At 53.9% G+C, this 15,588-nt stretch overlaps 1 protein-coding gene across 1 annotated transcript in view; it reads left to right on the top strand.

The window, feature by feature from the left end:
* Positions 1 to 15,588, top strand: part of LOC144501461 (uncharacterized) — a 418,660-nt gene that overhangs the window by 381,975 nt on the left and 21,097 nt on the right. The gene's annotated exons all lie outside the window — the stretch shown is intronic.

The raw sequence follows: 15,588 nt of genomic DNA on the forward strand, positions 1-15,588 counted from the left end.
GGAGGGTGCTCTCTCCCTGGAGGGAGAGAGGGAAAGAGGACATGGAGTGACTTTCTATCTTTATTTTTTTTCCATCTATGGGAGGGAGGACTGCACAGCCTATTCGTATCAACATCGAGGGACTGAGTGGTTGGGCTGGTGCCCTCGTCATCAGAAGGTCCAGAAGGGCGGTAGAAGTAAATTTAGACTGTTTTCCATCTGCAGGTGGCGGGGGGCGCGGGGGGGGGGGGGGGGGCGGACTGGTGAAGACACCCCGGACTTAAACTGTTTGCACCCAAGAGGGCTGGAGGAGTAAAGTCCCCCACCCACTGCTGCTGCCCCCCAACACCGGCACCCCCTCCCCTCTTTCCTCCTGACTGGGGCACCGGCCCTCCTCCATGCCTTGTCCCTCGTCCTCCCTCCTGCTCCTCCGACCTCCTCTCTCCCTCTCTAGCTCCGGGGAGAGAGCGCCTGGACCCCCACCCACCTACCACACCCTCCCTTATTTTCCCTCTCTGACCCCGCCCTGAGGAGCCATTACCTATCCCTCCCTACAAGCCGAACCCCCCCCATCGCTCCCCACGGACACGCATATACGCCCTGCCGTACATCTGGGCAGTCTCGGGGTGGGTGTAGCACTCCCGTGATCACCATGGTGACCTTGCCAGCGTCGCCGGTGGCAGGGCCTTCTCGGCCCACCTATGCGGGTGTGGTGGCGGCCGGAGCCCCCGCCGCTCCCAAGGCCCTGCTACCTTTCTCTTTGATCACACGGCAGCTCGGGGTTAAGTGCTGCACCCACCCCGACATGTCCATCGAGGCCTGCGTGAAGGCAATGGCTGGGGTTGTCGGCCCCTCAGCCATTGTTGCAGCCTCCAAGATGTACGGCCGGGCCGTATTTTTCCTGAAGGCCGAGCGGGCGGTCCACCTCACCCTGGAGAGGGGGCTCACGGTGGGCGGGACGTTCCTGGCGGTGGACCCATTGGAGGCCACCGCCCATAAGATTCTGCTATCAAACGTCCCGCCCTTCCTACCGAGTGAGCTCCTCCTCCCCCACCTCCATCCACTGGGGGAGGTCAGGTCTGGGGTGGTGCCGATCCCGCTCGGCCTTCGGGACCCCTCCCTCCGTCATGTCTACTCCTTCCGGCGCCAGGTATTTGTCCGCCTGGCCCGGGAGGAGGTCCTGGAGGGGGGTTTAATATCCCCTTCCAGGGAACCACGTACCGGGTCTTCTGGTCTGCAGACGGTGTGCGGTGCCATGCCTGTAAGGAGGCGGGGCACATTAAAAAGAACTGCCCCGTCTCCAAGGCCGCCGACCACCAACCCAGGGTGGCCGCAGCTGGCACCGCAGCCCCCTCTCCCCCTAACCGAGTGCAAGGGGAGGCCACGCCGGCAGCACCTGCCACCTCAGCTGCCGGCGGGGGGAGCAGAGCCTCCGCGTGGCCAGAAGGCCCCGAGTAAACAAGGGCAGAAAAAGAAAAAGGGGGGTACCGGAACCCCGGCCCCCACTACCCCAGTCACCCCGGCAGCCGGCTCGGGGATTGATTCCATTTCCACTGCGCCCCCCCCCTCCACCACCATCTACCGGGCCCGTGGGCTTTCCGGGGCCTAGTGCTGGGCCCGGCGTTGCGGATGCGCGGGATCCCGGGTCCGGGCAAGGGGGGGTGGGCGACCCCGAGCCGGCACAGCCAGCAGAACCGACACCTTCAGGGGACGGGACGGGGAGGCGAAAGGGGCGTGGCAAGGCAAAGAGGGGCGGAGTGCGAGGAGCGTCTCCTACCCATGGGCAGGACAACAAAAAGAGGCACGGCTCCTCGGGTGTCATGTGGTTTGAAGTCTGTGGGCCCCTCCCCCCATTCGCACCATCTCCTGCCACCCTCCTGTGGGGGTAGGGTCTGGGTGGGATTGTGGTCGGTACAGACTCGATGGGCCGAATGGTCTCCTTCTGCACTGTAGGAGTCTATGATTTCTATGATTTCACCCATCTTTGCGCCTTGTCCCCAGAGTGGGGGCGAGGAAAAGATCAAATTGAAACAAGTGCTGCCTCAGTCCTTCCGGTGGGACTCCCCGGGGCCGGGTGGGAGCGGGGCCCCCGTGGCTTCGTTCCACCCGGTCGCTTTCAACCCGGAGTTCTTTTACAGCCTGCCGGGGGACTGGAGCAGCACCCCGATGTTTGGGTCCCCGAGCGGCGGTGGCGAGGAAGTGGTCTCTTCCTCTCTGTCCCAGCCTTTGATGCTGGGCACCCCCGACTGAGATCCGGAGGACTCTCCGGACTTGGGGGGTGTCCAGGCGTCTGGGGCGGAAGGGGGGGACTGAGCTGCCGTCGCCCGCGGACCCGCACACCAGGGACGGGGAGCCTGGGGGGAACCCCTCCTCCGCCGATCCGAGGGGTGGGATCGGGGGGGAGTTGGGGCGAATTGGCGGCTCCGTGCCGTCTGCCGTATGTCGTGCGGCGGGGGACTCGGAGTCAGAGGGCGACTGCCCGGAGGTCAGCAGCTCGGTGGTGGGAACTTTTAGAGTCTGCCCGGAACGAGGCGAGGGACTCCCTTGTGCCTTCCATCTAGTTGTCCCTCATCCCCTCTGGGGAACTCAGGACCTTTCTCGACCAACATTCTCGCCCTGACGGCGTCTGGCTTGCCCTCGACCGTTGGTTGGACCTGGCGCTGCTCGTCCGGTCCGCGCAGGCCTGCTCACAGGCCGCGTCGGACCTGACTGAAACAGAGCGGTGTTGGGTACTGGAGTTCCTCCACGGGCTCGAGGGGGAGCAGACTGGCGCGTCTTACGCCAGTGCCCCCCCCACACGTTTAGATAAGTGGTGATGGTGGCACTAAGCTGCTGACATGAAGGTGACCATAGCCAGCCTCAACATCAACGGCAGCAGTGAGCCACACCGCAGGTTCTAGAACTTCTCGGTCCTCCGTGACAGGAAGTATGCGGTGTGTTTCCTGCAGGAAACCCACACCATTCCGGGAGACGAAGCCCAATGGCTCCTGGAGTGGCGAGGGGGGGTCTACATGAGCCACCTCACGCTCGCTTCTAGCAGGGTGGCTATCTTGTTGGCCCCGCATTATCAGCCGGAGATCTTGGGGGGTCAAGGAGCCGGTGCCAGGCCGGTTGCTGCACTTGACGGTCCGTGAGGGGGGCGTGGTTATTCACTTGCTGAATGTCTACGCCCCAACCGGCGGACGGCAGCAAATGACTTTCTACGAGAAAGTGTCCGCTCATCTTGACACCATCGCGGGGGGCGAATGCATCATCCTCGGGGGGGATTTCAACTGTACCCTCGAGGCACGGGACCGCACCGGCCTCTGGCTGTGCACCCCGGCGGTGGTGAAGTTGCGGGACCTGCTCGGGACCCACGACTTGGTGGACGTCTGGAGACATCTCCATTCTGGCTCCAGAGCTTTCACTTACGTGAGGCCTGGAGTCGGAGCGTCCAGGCTCGACCGCCTTTACATTTCGAGGGCACACGTGTCCGGCACGTCTTCGGCCTCCGTGCAGCTGGTGTCGTGCACGGACCACAGCCTGGTGTGGGCAGACTTTGTGTCGTCTCGCGTCTGGCGCGGGTCTGCGTACTGGCACTTTAACAACACGCTGCTGGAGGACGAGCGCTTCCTGGACTCGTTCCATCGATTCTGGGCCAGCTGGAGAAGGAAGCGGGGAGGCTTCCCCTCCTTGAGGCTCTGGTGGGATGTGGGCAAGACTCACATCCGTACCTTCTGTCAGGGGTACGCGAGGGGGTTGACAAAGAGGCGAAAATCCAGGCTCGAGGAGTTGGAGAAGGAGGTGCTCGACCTGGAGGCACGTCTCAGTCGGCCTGACGTGGACCCGGCCCTGCGTCTGGAGTACAGGGAGAAGAAGGGCGCGCTGCGGGACCTGCAACTGGTCGGGTCTCACGGCGCGTACGTGAGGTCGCGGCTCCAGTTCCGGGTGGACCTGGACTGCGGCTCCCCCTTCTTCGACTCGCTGGAAAAAGGGCGGGCTAACCGTCAGCAGCTCCTTACGCTGCTGGCCGACGACGGTTCCCCCGTCTCGGATCCGGACTGCTTCCCGTCCATTGCCCGGGATTATTACACCTCCCTCTTCTCTCCTGATCCGTCCAGCGAGGATGCCCGCAGAGTTCTGTGGGAGGACCTGCCGCAGGTCAGCCCGGAGGGCGTCGGCAGGCTTGAGGCCCCCACCACCATGGCCGAGCTGACCGGCGCCCTCAATGGCCTCAGTCGGGGCAAGGCCCCGGGGCTGGACGGGCTGGCAGTAGAGTTCTTCAGGGCGTTCTGGGGCATCCTGGGGAACGACTACGCGGGGGTCCTGGGGGAGAGCGTCGCTACCGGGGAGATGCCCCTTTCGTGGTGCAGGGCCATCATTGCCCTGCTGCCCAAGAAGGGGGATCTCCACCTGCTAAAGAACTGGCGCCCGGTCTCCCTCCTCAGCACGGATTATAAAATCTTTGCCAGGGCTATGGCTTCACGCCTTGGATCCGTGCTGGACCACTTGATCCACCCTGACCAGTCCTACACGGTCCCGGGCCGTTGTATACATGACAATCTCCACCTGGTCCGGGACCTAATCCATCATTCCCAGAGAGCTGGTCTGTCAGGCGCCTTCTTGTCCTTAGATCAGGAGAAGGCGTTCGACAGGGTGGAGCACGAGTATTTACTTGGAACTCTGCAGGCATTCGGGTTCGGGACACGTTTTGTCGCCCGGATCCGATTACTGTACTCTGCCGCAGAGTGTCTGATTAAGGTTAACGGGTCCCTGACGGCGCCCCTTCGCTTTGGGAGAGGAGTACGGCAGGGCTGCCCCTTGTCCGGCCAACTGTATTCCATATGCGTGGAGCCATTCCTGCGCCTCTTACGGAGGAGGTTGTCGGGTTTGGCCCTGCGCGGACCGGACGTAGGGGTGGTCCTGTCAGCTTACGCCAATGACGTGCTCCTCATGTTCACGGACCCGGCTGACCTGCGGAGGATGCGAGAATGCCAGGCGGTGTACTCCGCCGCGTCCTGCGCCAGGATCAACTGGGCCAAGTGCTCCGGACTCCTTGTCGGTCCTTGGGAGACGGACCCCCTTCCGGAGGAGCTCAGGCCTTTCACTTGGAGCAGGACCAACCTCCTCTACTTGGGGGCCCATCTCTGCCCCGCCGAGGAATCCTGGCCGGCGAACTGGTGGGAGCTGGAGGCCAAAGTCTCCGCCCGCCTGAGTCGCTGGACAGGACTGCTCCAAGTGCTGTCCTACGAGTTCACGTCATAAACCAGCTGATTGCCTCCATGCTGTGGTACCAGCTGGTCCCTTTGACCCCTCCCCCTGTTTTTGTCACCAATATCCAGAGAACCCTCCTGCGGTTCTTCTGGGACAATCGACTGCACTGAGTCCATGCTGCGGTTCTGTATCTCACGGCTGAGGAGGGCGGACGAGGTCTGGTGTGCCTGCGCACTCAGATAGCGACCTTCCGCCTCCAGGCCCTGCAGAGGTACCTTTACGTTGAGCCCCCTCCACAATGGTGTGCCATGGCGACGTATTTCTTCCGCCAGTGGCACGGCCTGAATTATGACGTGCAGCTCCTGCATATCAATCTGGGGCGCGTTTGACCTCCCTGCAGGAGTTGCCCGTCTTTTACCAGAACCTCCTCACTGTCTGGAACACGGTCGCCTCGCAACGCAGGTCCCCCCCGTCAGGAGTAGCGGCTCTCATGCCATATGACTTCAGGTGGCTGGCGGAGAGGGGGGCTGTGGACGCCGGGGTGACCAGGATCGGGAATTTGCTGGATGGCGGAGGGGCGGGCTGGATGAGTCCCCGCGTGCTGGCTGAGCGCGCGGGGGTGTCCGTCCGGCGCACGGCCAAAGCCATCCTAGACCTTAGGACGGTCGTGCTTGGCCCCGAAACTGCACGCGATCTCGAGGCGGTGCAGGCGTGCGGTGGAATCCCGCCTGACTCAGAGAGGAAATTCCAGGCGGTGGTGTTCCCATGTATTTGCTGCCCTTATCCTTCTAGGCGGCAGAAGTCACAGGTTTGAAACGTGCTATTGAAGGAGTCTTGGTTCCTTCAGTGAATCCTGTAAGTGGTACACACGGCTGCCAACGTGGTGATGGAGGGGGTGATTAGTTGGGCTGGTGCATAGGGTACTTTGTCCTGGATGGTGTGGAGCCTCAGGCAAGTGGAGACCATACATCCAGGCAAGTGGAGAGCATTCCATCACACTCCCGACTTGTGCCTTGTTGATGGTGGACAGGCTTTAAGGAGTCAGGAGGTGAGTTACTCGCTGCAGGATTCCAAGCCTTTGACCTGCTCTGGTAGACACTGTACAAAGAACAAAGAACAGTACAGCACAGGAAACAGGCCCTTCGGCCCTCCAAGCCTGTGCCGCTCCTTGGTCCAACTAGACCAATCGTTTGTATCCCTCCATTCCCAGGCTGCTCCTGTGACTATCCAGGTAAGTCTTAAACGATGTCAGCGTGCCTGCCTCCACCACCCTACTTGGCAGCGCATTCCAGGCCCCCACCACCCTCTGTGTAAAAAACATCCCTCTGATGTCTGAGTTATACTTCGCCCCTCTCAGCTTGAGCCCGTGACCCCTCGTGATCGTCACCTCCGACCTGGGAAAAAGCTTCCCACTGTTCACCCTATCTATACCCTTCATAATCTTGTATACCTCTATTAGATCTCCCCTCATTCTCCGTCTTTCCAAGGAGAACAACCCCAGTCTACCCAATCTCTCCTCATAGCTAAGACCCTCCATACCAGGCAACATCCTGGTAAACCTTCTCTGCACTCTCTCCAATGCCTCCACGTCCTTCTGGTAGTGCGGCGACCAGAACTGGACGCAGTACTCCAAATGTGGCCTAACCAGCGTTCTATACAGCTGCATCATCAGACTCCAGCTTTTATACTCTATACCCCGTCCTATAAAGGCAAGCATACCATATGCCTTCTTCACCACCTTCTCCACCTATGTTGCCACCTTCAAGGATTTGTGGACTTGCACACCTCGGTCCCTCTGTATTTCTATACTTTTGATGGCTCTGCCATTTATTGTATAACTCCTCCCTACATTATTTCTTCCAAAATGCATCACTTCGCATTTATCCGGATTAAATTCCATCTGCCACCTCTCCGCCCAATTTTCCAGCCTATCTGTATCCTGCTGTATTGCCCGACAGTGCTCTTCGCTATCCGCAATTCCAGCCATCTTCGTGTCATCCGCAAACTTGCTGATTACACCAGTTACACCTTCTTCCAAATCATTTATATATATCACAAATAGCAGAGGTCCCAGTACAGAGCCCTGCGGAACACCACTGGTCACAGACCTCCAGCCGGAAAAAGACCCTTCGACCACTACCCTCTGTCTCCTATGGCCAAGCCAGTTCTCCACCCATCTAGCCACTTCTCCTTGTATCCCATGAGCCTTAACCTTCTTAACCAACCTGCCATGTGGGACTTTGTCAAATGCCTTACTGAAATCCATATAGACGACATCCACGGCCCTTCCTTCATCAACCGTTTTTGTCACTTCCTCAAAAAACTCCACCAAATTTGTAAGGCACGACCTCCCTCTTACAAAACCATGCTGTCTGTCACTAATGAGATTGTTCCGTTCTAAATGCACATACATCCTGTCTCTAAGAATCCTCTCCAACAACTTCCCTACCACGGACGTCAAGCTCACCGGCCTATAATTTCCTGGGTTATCCCTGCTACCCTTCTTAAACAACGGGACCACATTCGCTATCCTCCAATCCTCAGGGACCTCACCCATGTCCAAAGAAGCGACAAAGATTTCCGTCAGAGGCCCAGCAATTTCACCTCTCGTCTCCCTGAGCAGTCGAGGATAGATGCCATCAGGCCCTGGGGCTTTGTCAGTTTTAATGTTCCCTAAAAAACCTAACACTTCCTCTCTTGTAATGGAGATTTTCTCTAACGGGTCAACACCTCCCTCCGAGACACTCCCGGTTAACACGCCCCTCTCCTTCGTGAATACCGATGCAAAGTATTCATTTAGGATCTCCCCTATTCCCTTGGGTTCTAAGCATAATTCCCCTCCTTTGTCCCTGAGAGGTCCGATTTTCTCCCTGACAACTCTTTTGTTCCTAACGTATGAATAGAATGCCTTAGGATTCTCCTTAATCCTGCCTGCCAAGAACATCTCGTGACCTCTTTTTGCCCTTCTCACTCCCCGTTTGAGATCTTTCCTACTCTCTCTGTATTCCTCCAGAGCTCCATCTGTTTTTAGTTGCCTGGACTTAACGTACGCCTCCCTTTTCATTTTAATCAGATCCTCAATTTCCCTGGTTATCCACGGCTCTCGAATCCTACCTTTCCTATCTTTCCTTTTTACAGGCACATGCCTATCCTGCAGCCTTATCAATAGTTCCTTAAAAGACTCCCACATGCCAGACGCGGACTTACCCTCGAACATCCTCTCCCAATCAACATCCACCAATTCCTGTCTAATCCGGCTATAGTCAGCCTTCCCCCAATTTAGCACCCTGCCCGTAGGACAGCACTCATCCTTGTCCATTACTATCCTAAAGTTAACAGAGTTGTGGTCACTATTTGCCACATGTTCCCCTACCGAAACTTTGACGACCTGGCCAGGCTCATTTCCCAGAACTAGGTCCAGTATAGCCCCCTCTCTAGTCGGGCTATCTACATACTGTTCCAAAGAACCTTCCAGTACGCATTTTACAAATTCCTCCCCGTCCGGTCCCCCAGCTCTAAGCACTTTCCAGTCTGTGCCAGGGAAATTAAAGTCCCCCACTACAACAACCCTATGTTTTCTGCACCTATCCAGAATCTCCTGACATATCCTTTCCTCCACTTCCCGTGGGCTGTTGGGTGGTCTGTAGTACACCCCCAGCATAGTGACTGCACCCTTCCTGTTTCTGAGTTCCACCCACAGCGACTCAGTACATGACCCCTCTAAGTTGTCTACCCTCTGCACCGCGGTAATATGCTCCTTAACTAATATCGCTACTCCCCCACCTTTTTTAGCCCCTCCTCTGTCTCGCCTAAAACACTTATACCCCGGAATATTCAGCTGCCAGTCCTGTCCTTCTTTTAACCAAGTTTCCGTCACCGCAACCACATCCAAATTCCGCACAAGCATTAAGGCCCTAAGTTCGTCTGTTTTACCCGTTACACTCCTCGCATTGAAGCAGATGCACTCCAGACCCAGTCAGGTCCTCCTCCTCCAGAGTGCTCCTCTTCTTAGCTAGCCTTGCCCTGGCCCCCAGCTCGACCCCAGCCTCAGTATTTACTGACCTCCTGTTTTGTTCCCCACCCCCCTGCCACACTAGTTTAAATCCTGCCGAAACACTCTAGCAAAACTCCCAGCCAGGATATTTGCTCCCTTCCAGTTAAGGTGTAACCCATCCTTTCTGTACAGTTGCCATCCTGACTTGAAGATTTCCCAGTTATCTATGAATTTAAAACCCTCCCTCTTGCACCAGTCCTTTAGCCTGGCGTTCATAGAAATCATAGAAATCATAGAAACCCTACAGTGCAGAAGGAGGCCATTCGGCCCATCGAGTCTGCACCGACCACAATCCCACCCAGGCCCTACCCCCACATATTTTACCCACGAATCCCTCTAACCTATGCATCTCAGGACTCTAAGGGGCAATTTTTAACCTGGCCAATCAACCTAACCCGCACATCTTTGGACTGTGGGAGGAAACCGGAGCACCCAGAGGAAACCCACGCAGACACGAGGAGAATGTGCAAACTCCACACAGACAGTGACCCGAGCCGGGAATCGAACCCGGGACCCTGGAGCTGTGAAGCAGCAGTGCTACCCACTGTGCTACCGTGCCGCCCAACTGTAGAATCTCCCTGTTCCGAGCCTCACTTGCACTAGGCACCGGGAGCAGTCCAGAGATTGCTACCCTGGAGGTCTTACTTTTTAGCCTAGCACCCAACTCCCTGAATTTCTCTCGTATGACCCCCCTGCTCTTCCTACCTACATAATTTCCCCCAATGTGTACAATCTCATCCGTTTGACTACCTTCCTTTTTAAATATGCTTCCTACCCTCTCGGAGACATCCAGTACCCCGGCACCAGGGAGGCAGACTACCATCCTGGATTCTCGTTCAGTCCCACAGAAGCGCCTGTCCGTGCCTCTAACTATTGCGTCCCCCACAACTATCGCTCTCCTAAACCCCTTCTTTCCCTTCCGGACCCCTGAGCCTGTCTCCGTGGAGGCGATCTGGTCCTCGTGGCTTACCCCTGGAGGGTCATCCCCCTCCACAGAATCCAAAACAATATACCTATTTTGGAGGGGGACAACCACAGGGGATCCCTCCACAGACTGCTCACTCCCTTCCCTTCTCCCATCTGTTGCCCATCCCTTTCTCTTATGGGAGACTGCCACTGGGGTGCTTTCTGGCACATCACCCTTCTGACTATTACCCCTCCTAACCGTGACCCATGTGTCTTCCTTCCGAGACCCTGGTGTCACTACCTGACTATAACTTTTATCTATTACTCTCTCATTTTCCCTAACTAAACTGAGTTCATCGAGCCTCAGCTCCAGCTCCCTTACACGATCCTTCAGGAGATGCAGTTCCACACATCTGGCACAGATATGGACTTCCGGGAGGCAAGTTGTCTCCAGGAACTCCCACATCCCACACCGAATGCAGTATACTGGCCTCCCACTCATACCAGCCATGTCCTTTTTAGTTTTGGGGATAAAACAAAAAGGGGGTGTAACCGAAGAAAAACAAACAAACAACCTTCCTCGCCGAAGCCCTGTGAGCCAAAGCCCTTATAGCTCTCACTCTGTCCCCTGCTCACTCCACTGCCCGCTAACGACGCTGCCCGCTAACGACGCTGCCCGCTCAAAGGTGCGGCCTACTTTTAAACCCTCCAAAATCTTCCCAGGCTGCTGCTGGGCCTATTTCCTGTTTAGAAAAAAAAACCTCCGATTTTTTTCACTAATTTAACTGAAAAATAATTAAATAAATTAGTGCACAAACAAGCTCCCTTACCCTCAGCCTGCTCCTGTGGAACTGCTTCAACTGATTGTCTGACCTGCAATAATACAAGGAGACTGAAAATACCGAAAAACTGTGGAAATATGGGGACTGTGGGAAGAAATACAGAGTACCCTCTCTACTGGAAGCTCATTGGCGCAGTAACACTGTGCACAGCCGTTCACCTGCTCTGAGTGTGGGAAGGAATTTACTCAGTTGTACACCCTGCAGACACACCAGTGAGGTCACATTGGGGAGAGGCCATACACCTGCTCTCAACGTGGGAAGGGATTCATTCAGTTATCTAACCTGCGGAGATGCAGTGAGTTCACACTGGAGAGAGACCGTTCACGTGCCCCATGTGTGGGAAGGGATTCACTCACATATCAAAACTGTGGACACACCAGCGAGTTCACACCGAGGAAAGATTGTTCAACTGCTCTCAGTGTGGAAAGGAATTTGTAATTCATCCACCCTGCTGAGACACCAACAAGTTCACAAGTGATTAGGGGGGTTGGATTCTGCTGTTATTGTTTCTGCTCTCACTTACACCCAGGACCATATTTTGTTCATTCTCACAGTTGGTCAATGGGGAGAGTCAGAGGGTTTATTTCTGCTGGACTGGCCAGTCTCACGACTTTGCCTCCAGTGGGCTGATGCTCTTTGAATCTTGTTGCGATTACCTGGTTTCAAATTTCACAAGGATCACAGAGTGACAGGGTGTTAGGAAGTTCAGAGATATTTAGTCAGCACTTCTGTTTGGAACCCCCCAAATGCCCATCCAATTTTCTTTGTAATTGTTTATAGTCTCCACTTCCTCCACCTTCGTTGGCAGTGAGTTCCAGGTCATTACCATTCACTGCATCAAAATATTCTTCCTCACATCCCCCCCTGCATCTCTGACCCAAAAGTACCCCAAGGTTGTACTTGATCTGATACTGACCAATGAACCTGGACAGGTGTCAGATCTCTCAGTGGGAGAGCATCTTGGGGATAGCGATCATAACTCTATCTCCTTTAGGCTTGCATTGGAAAAAAAGAGGACCAGGCAAGCTAGGAAAGTGTTTATATGGAGTAAGGGGAAATATGAAGACATTAGACAGCAAATTAGAGGAGTAAATTGGAAGGAGGTATTCTTGGGGAAATGTACTGAAGAGAGGTGACAGTTTTTCAAGGAATGTCTGTCTAGAGTTCTACAGGACAACGTTCCGAGCAGACAGGGAGGTGTTGGTCGGTTAAAGAAACCGTGGTGCACGAAAGCTGTGCGGGACCTAGTCGAGAAGAAAAGGAAAGCGTACAAAAGGCTCAGAGAGCTTGGTGAAGATAGGGATTTAGAAGAGTATACGGCTTGCAGGAAAGGACTAAAGAAGGAAATTAGGAGAGCCAGAAGGGGTCACGAGAAGGCCCTGGCAGGTAGGATTAAGGAGAACTCTAAGGCGTTCTATAAATATGTGAAGAGTAAAAGGATGAGACGTGACGGAATAGGGCCTATAAACGGTGAAGGCGGGAAAGTCTGTACGGAAGCAGTAGAAATGGCAGAGGTACTCAATGAGTATTTTGCCTCGGTTTTCACAGAGGAGAAGGACCTGGGTGGATGTACTGTGGGCTTGCGGTGGACTGAAAGGATTGAGTATGTGGACTTTAAGAGGTTGTGCTGGAATCTTTGAATGGCATCAAGATAGATAAGTCGCCGGGTCCGGATGGGATGTACCCCAGGTTACTGTGGGAGGCGAGGGAGGAGATTGCAGAGCCTCTGGCGATGATCTTTGCATCGTCGATGGAGACGGGAGAGGTGCCGGAGGATTGGAGGATTGCAGATGTGGTTCCTATTTTCAAGAAGGGGAATAGGGATAGCCCAGGTAATTACCGACCGGTGAGTCTAACCTCAGTGGTTGGTAAACTGATGGAGAAGATCCTGAGGGACAGGATATATGAGCATTTAGAGAGGTTTAGTATGCTCAAGAATACTCAGCATGGCTTTGTCAAGGGCAGATCGTGCCTTACGAGCCTGGTGGAGTTCTTCGAAAATGTGACTAAACACATTGACGAAGGGAAAGCGGTAGATGTGGTTTATATGGATTTTAGTAAGGCGTTCGATAAGGTCCCCCATGCAAGGCTTCTAGAAAAAGTGAGAGGGCATGGGATCCAAGGGGCTGCTGCCCGGTGGATCCAGAACTGGCTTGCCCAAAGGAGGCAGAGAGTGGGTATAGATGGGTCTTTTTCTAAATGGAGGTCGGTCACGAGTGGTGTGCCCCAGGGATCTGTTCTGGGACCCTTGCTGTTTGTCATTTTCATAAATGACCTGGATGAGGAAGCGGAGGGATGGGTTGGTAAGTTTGCCGACGACACAAAGGTTGGTGGGGTTGTGGATAGTCTGGAGGGATGTCAGAAGTTACAGAGGGACATAGATAGGATGCAAGACTGGGCGGACAAGTGGCAGATGGACTTCAACCCAGATAAATGCGTCGTGGTCCATTTTGGTAGGACAAATGGGATGAAGGCGTACAATATAAAGAGAAAGACTCAGTACTGTAGAGGATCAGAAGGACCTTGGGGTCCGGGTCCATAGGACTCTAAAATCGGCCCCGCAGGTGGAGGAGGTGGTTAAGAAGGCATATGGTGTGCCGGCCTTTATCAATCGAGGGATTGAGTTTCGAAGTCCGGGGATAATGATGCAGCTATATAAGACCCTCGTCAGACCCCACTTGGAGTACTGTGCTCAGTTCTGGCCGCCTCACTATAGGAAGGATGTGGAAAACATTGAAAGGGTGCAGAGGAGATTTACAAGGATGTTGCCTGGATTGAGTGGCATGCCTTATGAGGATAGGCTGAGGGAGCTCGGTCTTTTCTCCTTGGAGAGACGAAGGATGAGAGGAGACCTAATCGAGGTGTATAAGATGTTGAGAGGCATAGATTGGGTGGACTCTCAGAGGCTTTTTCCCAGGGTGGAAATGTCTGCTACGAGAGGACACAGGTTTAAGGTGCTGGGGGGTAGGTACAGGGGAGATGTAAGGGGTAAGTTTTTCACACAGAGGGTGGTGGGCGAGTGGAATCGGCTGCCGTCAGGGGTGGTGGAGGCGAACTCAATAGGGTCTTTTAAGAGACTCCTGGATGAGTACATGGAGCTTAATAGGATGGAGGGTTATAGGTAGGTCTAGAAGGTCAGGATGTGTTCGGCACAACTTGTGGGCCGAAGGGCCTGTTTGTGCTGTAGTTTTTCTATGTTTCTAAAACCTTAAATCTGTGTCCCCCTCATCCTTCCCCCATCAGCTAATGGGAACAGCTTTTCTTTGTCCACCTTATCTAAACCCGTCAGAATCTTGTCCATCTCGATCAAATCTCCCCTCAACCTCCTTTGCTTCAAGGGAAACAACCCCAGCCTGACACCGGCAATAAAGAACAAACTAACAGAAAATGTTAATTGCTGAAATCAAATGGGAATGTTTAATTTCTGTTTTAAAAATATTGTGAATATATTGTCCTGGAAAATAAAGGAATTGAAATAACGCACCTTGGGTGTGGTTGAATGGAATATATCAATCTGGTATCCACCTACATTCGAGTGAGTCTGGAATGTGTGCATGGGATGAATTAAGTCGATCTTTCTCTTGGAAATACTTACATCCTTGTCCATGAACTTTGTTTTAAAGAAATCCACAGACAGACACTCACTTTGATATTTTCATCAGCTCATCTGAGAGTTAAAAATGTGTGGCATGATGTTGGGATACCGCAGTGAGAGTGCAGATGTGATTTGTTACATGTGAAAAATAGCAAGCCTAAATTCATGGTGAGATGGAGTGAAGAGCGGGTCCCAAACACACACAGCTACTTGAGACACAGCAGGAGATGAAATGGTTAATGTGGCCAGGGGATTGAGACAACATTGTGACATCATCAAGGCATCGACACACTCCAGAGAGAAACTGAGTTCAAAACTATCAGGATCCAATTAAACACACTGCACGTGCTCACAAAGTGAGGAAAATTAAAGTAAAATGGATAATATTACAAATTGGGACAATCAAGAGCATGGGAGAAATAATACTGAATAAGAGCTGTCCACAAGTTGGATCGGGATAAAGGGAGAGCTGAAGAACCTTTTACATCCAGGCTTGAACTGTTACTTGAAGCATCTGTCCTTATGTACAGTAACCTAGAACTCACGGCGCTCCTTCAGGAGAAGAAAAGATTGAGTCGATTTACCCCAAGTGAGGCCAGAACAGAACTGGAAAATAAAAGTGAAATTGAGTGCGGGGTCAGAGAGAGAGTTCTCCTCCCCCTCAAGGTGTGGATTGTAAGAATCCTGAGGGACTTTGGGCTTTCTTGCTAATTAGTGAATATTAAATTCTATGACTGGCTGCAGTTATTTTGAATTTGATTGTTACACTTTTCCTGTTTTTATTCCTGTTGTAATTACGCTCTGGGTAAGAACATAAGAACTAGGAGCAGGAGTAGGCCATCTGGCCCCTCGAGCCTGCTCCGCCATTCAACAAGATCATGGCTGATCTTTTTGTGGACTCAGTTCCACTTACCCACCCGCTCACCATAACCCTCAATTCCTTTACTGTTCAAAAATTTATCTATCCTTGCCTTAAAAACATTTAATGAGGTAGCCTCAACTGCTTCACTGGGCAGGGA

This window comes from Mustelus asterias, chromosome 12, assembly GCF_964213995.1.
Source record: "Mustelus asterias chromosome 12, sMusAst1.hap1.1, whole genome shotgun sequence".
In the NCBI taxonomy this organism is placed as follows: domain Eukaryota; kingdom Metazoa; phylum Chordata; class Chondrichthyes; order Carcharhiniformes; family Triakidae; genus Mustelus; species Mustelus asterias.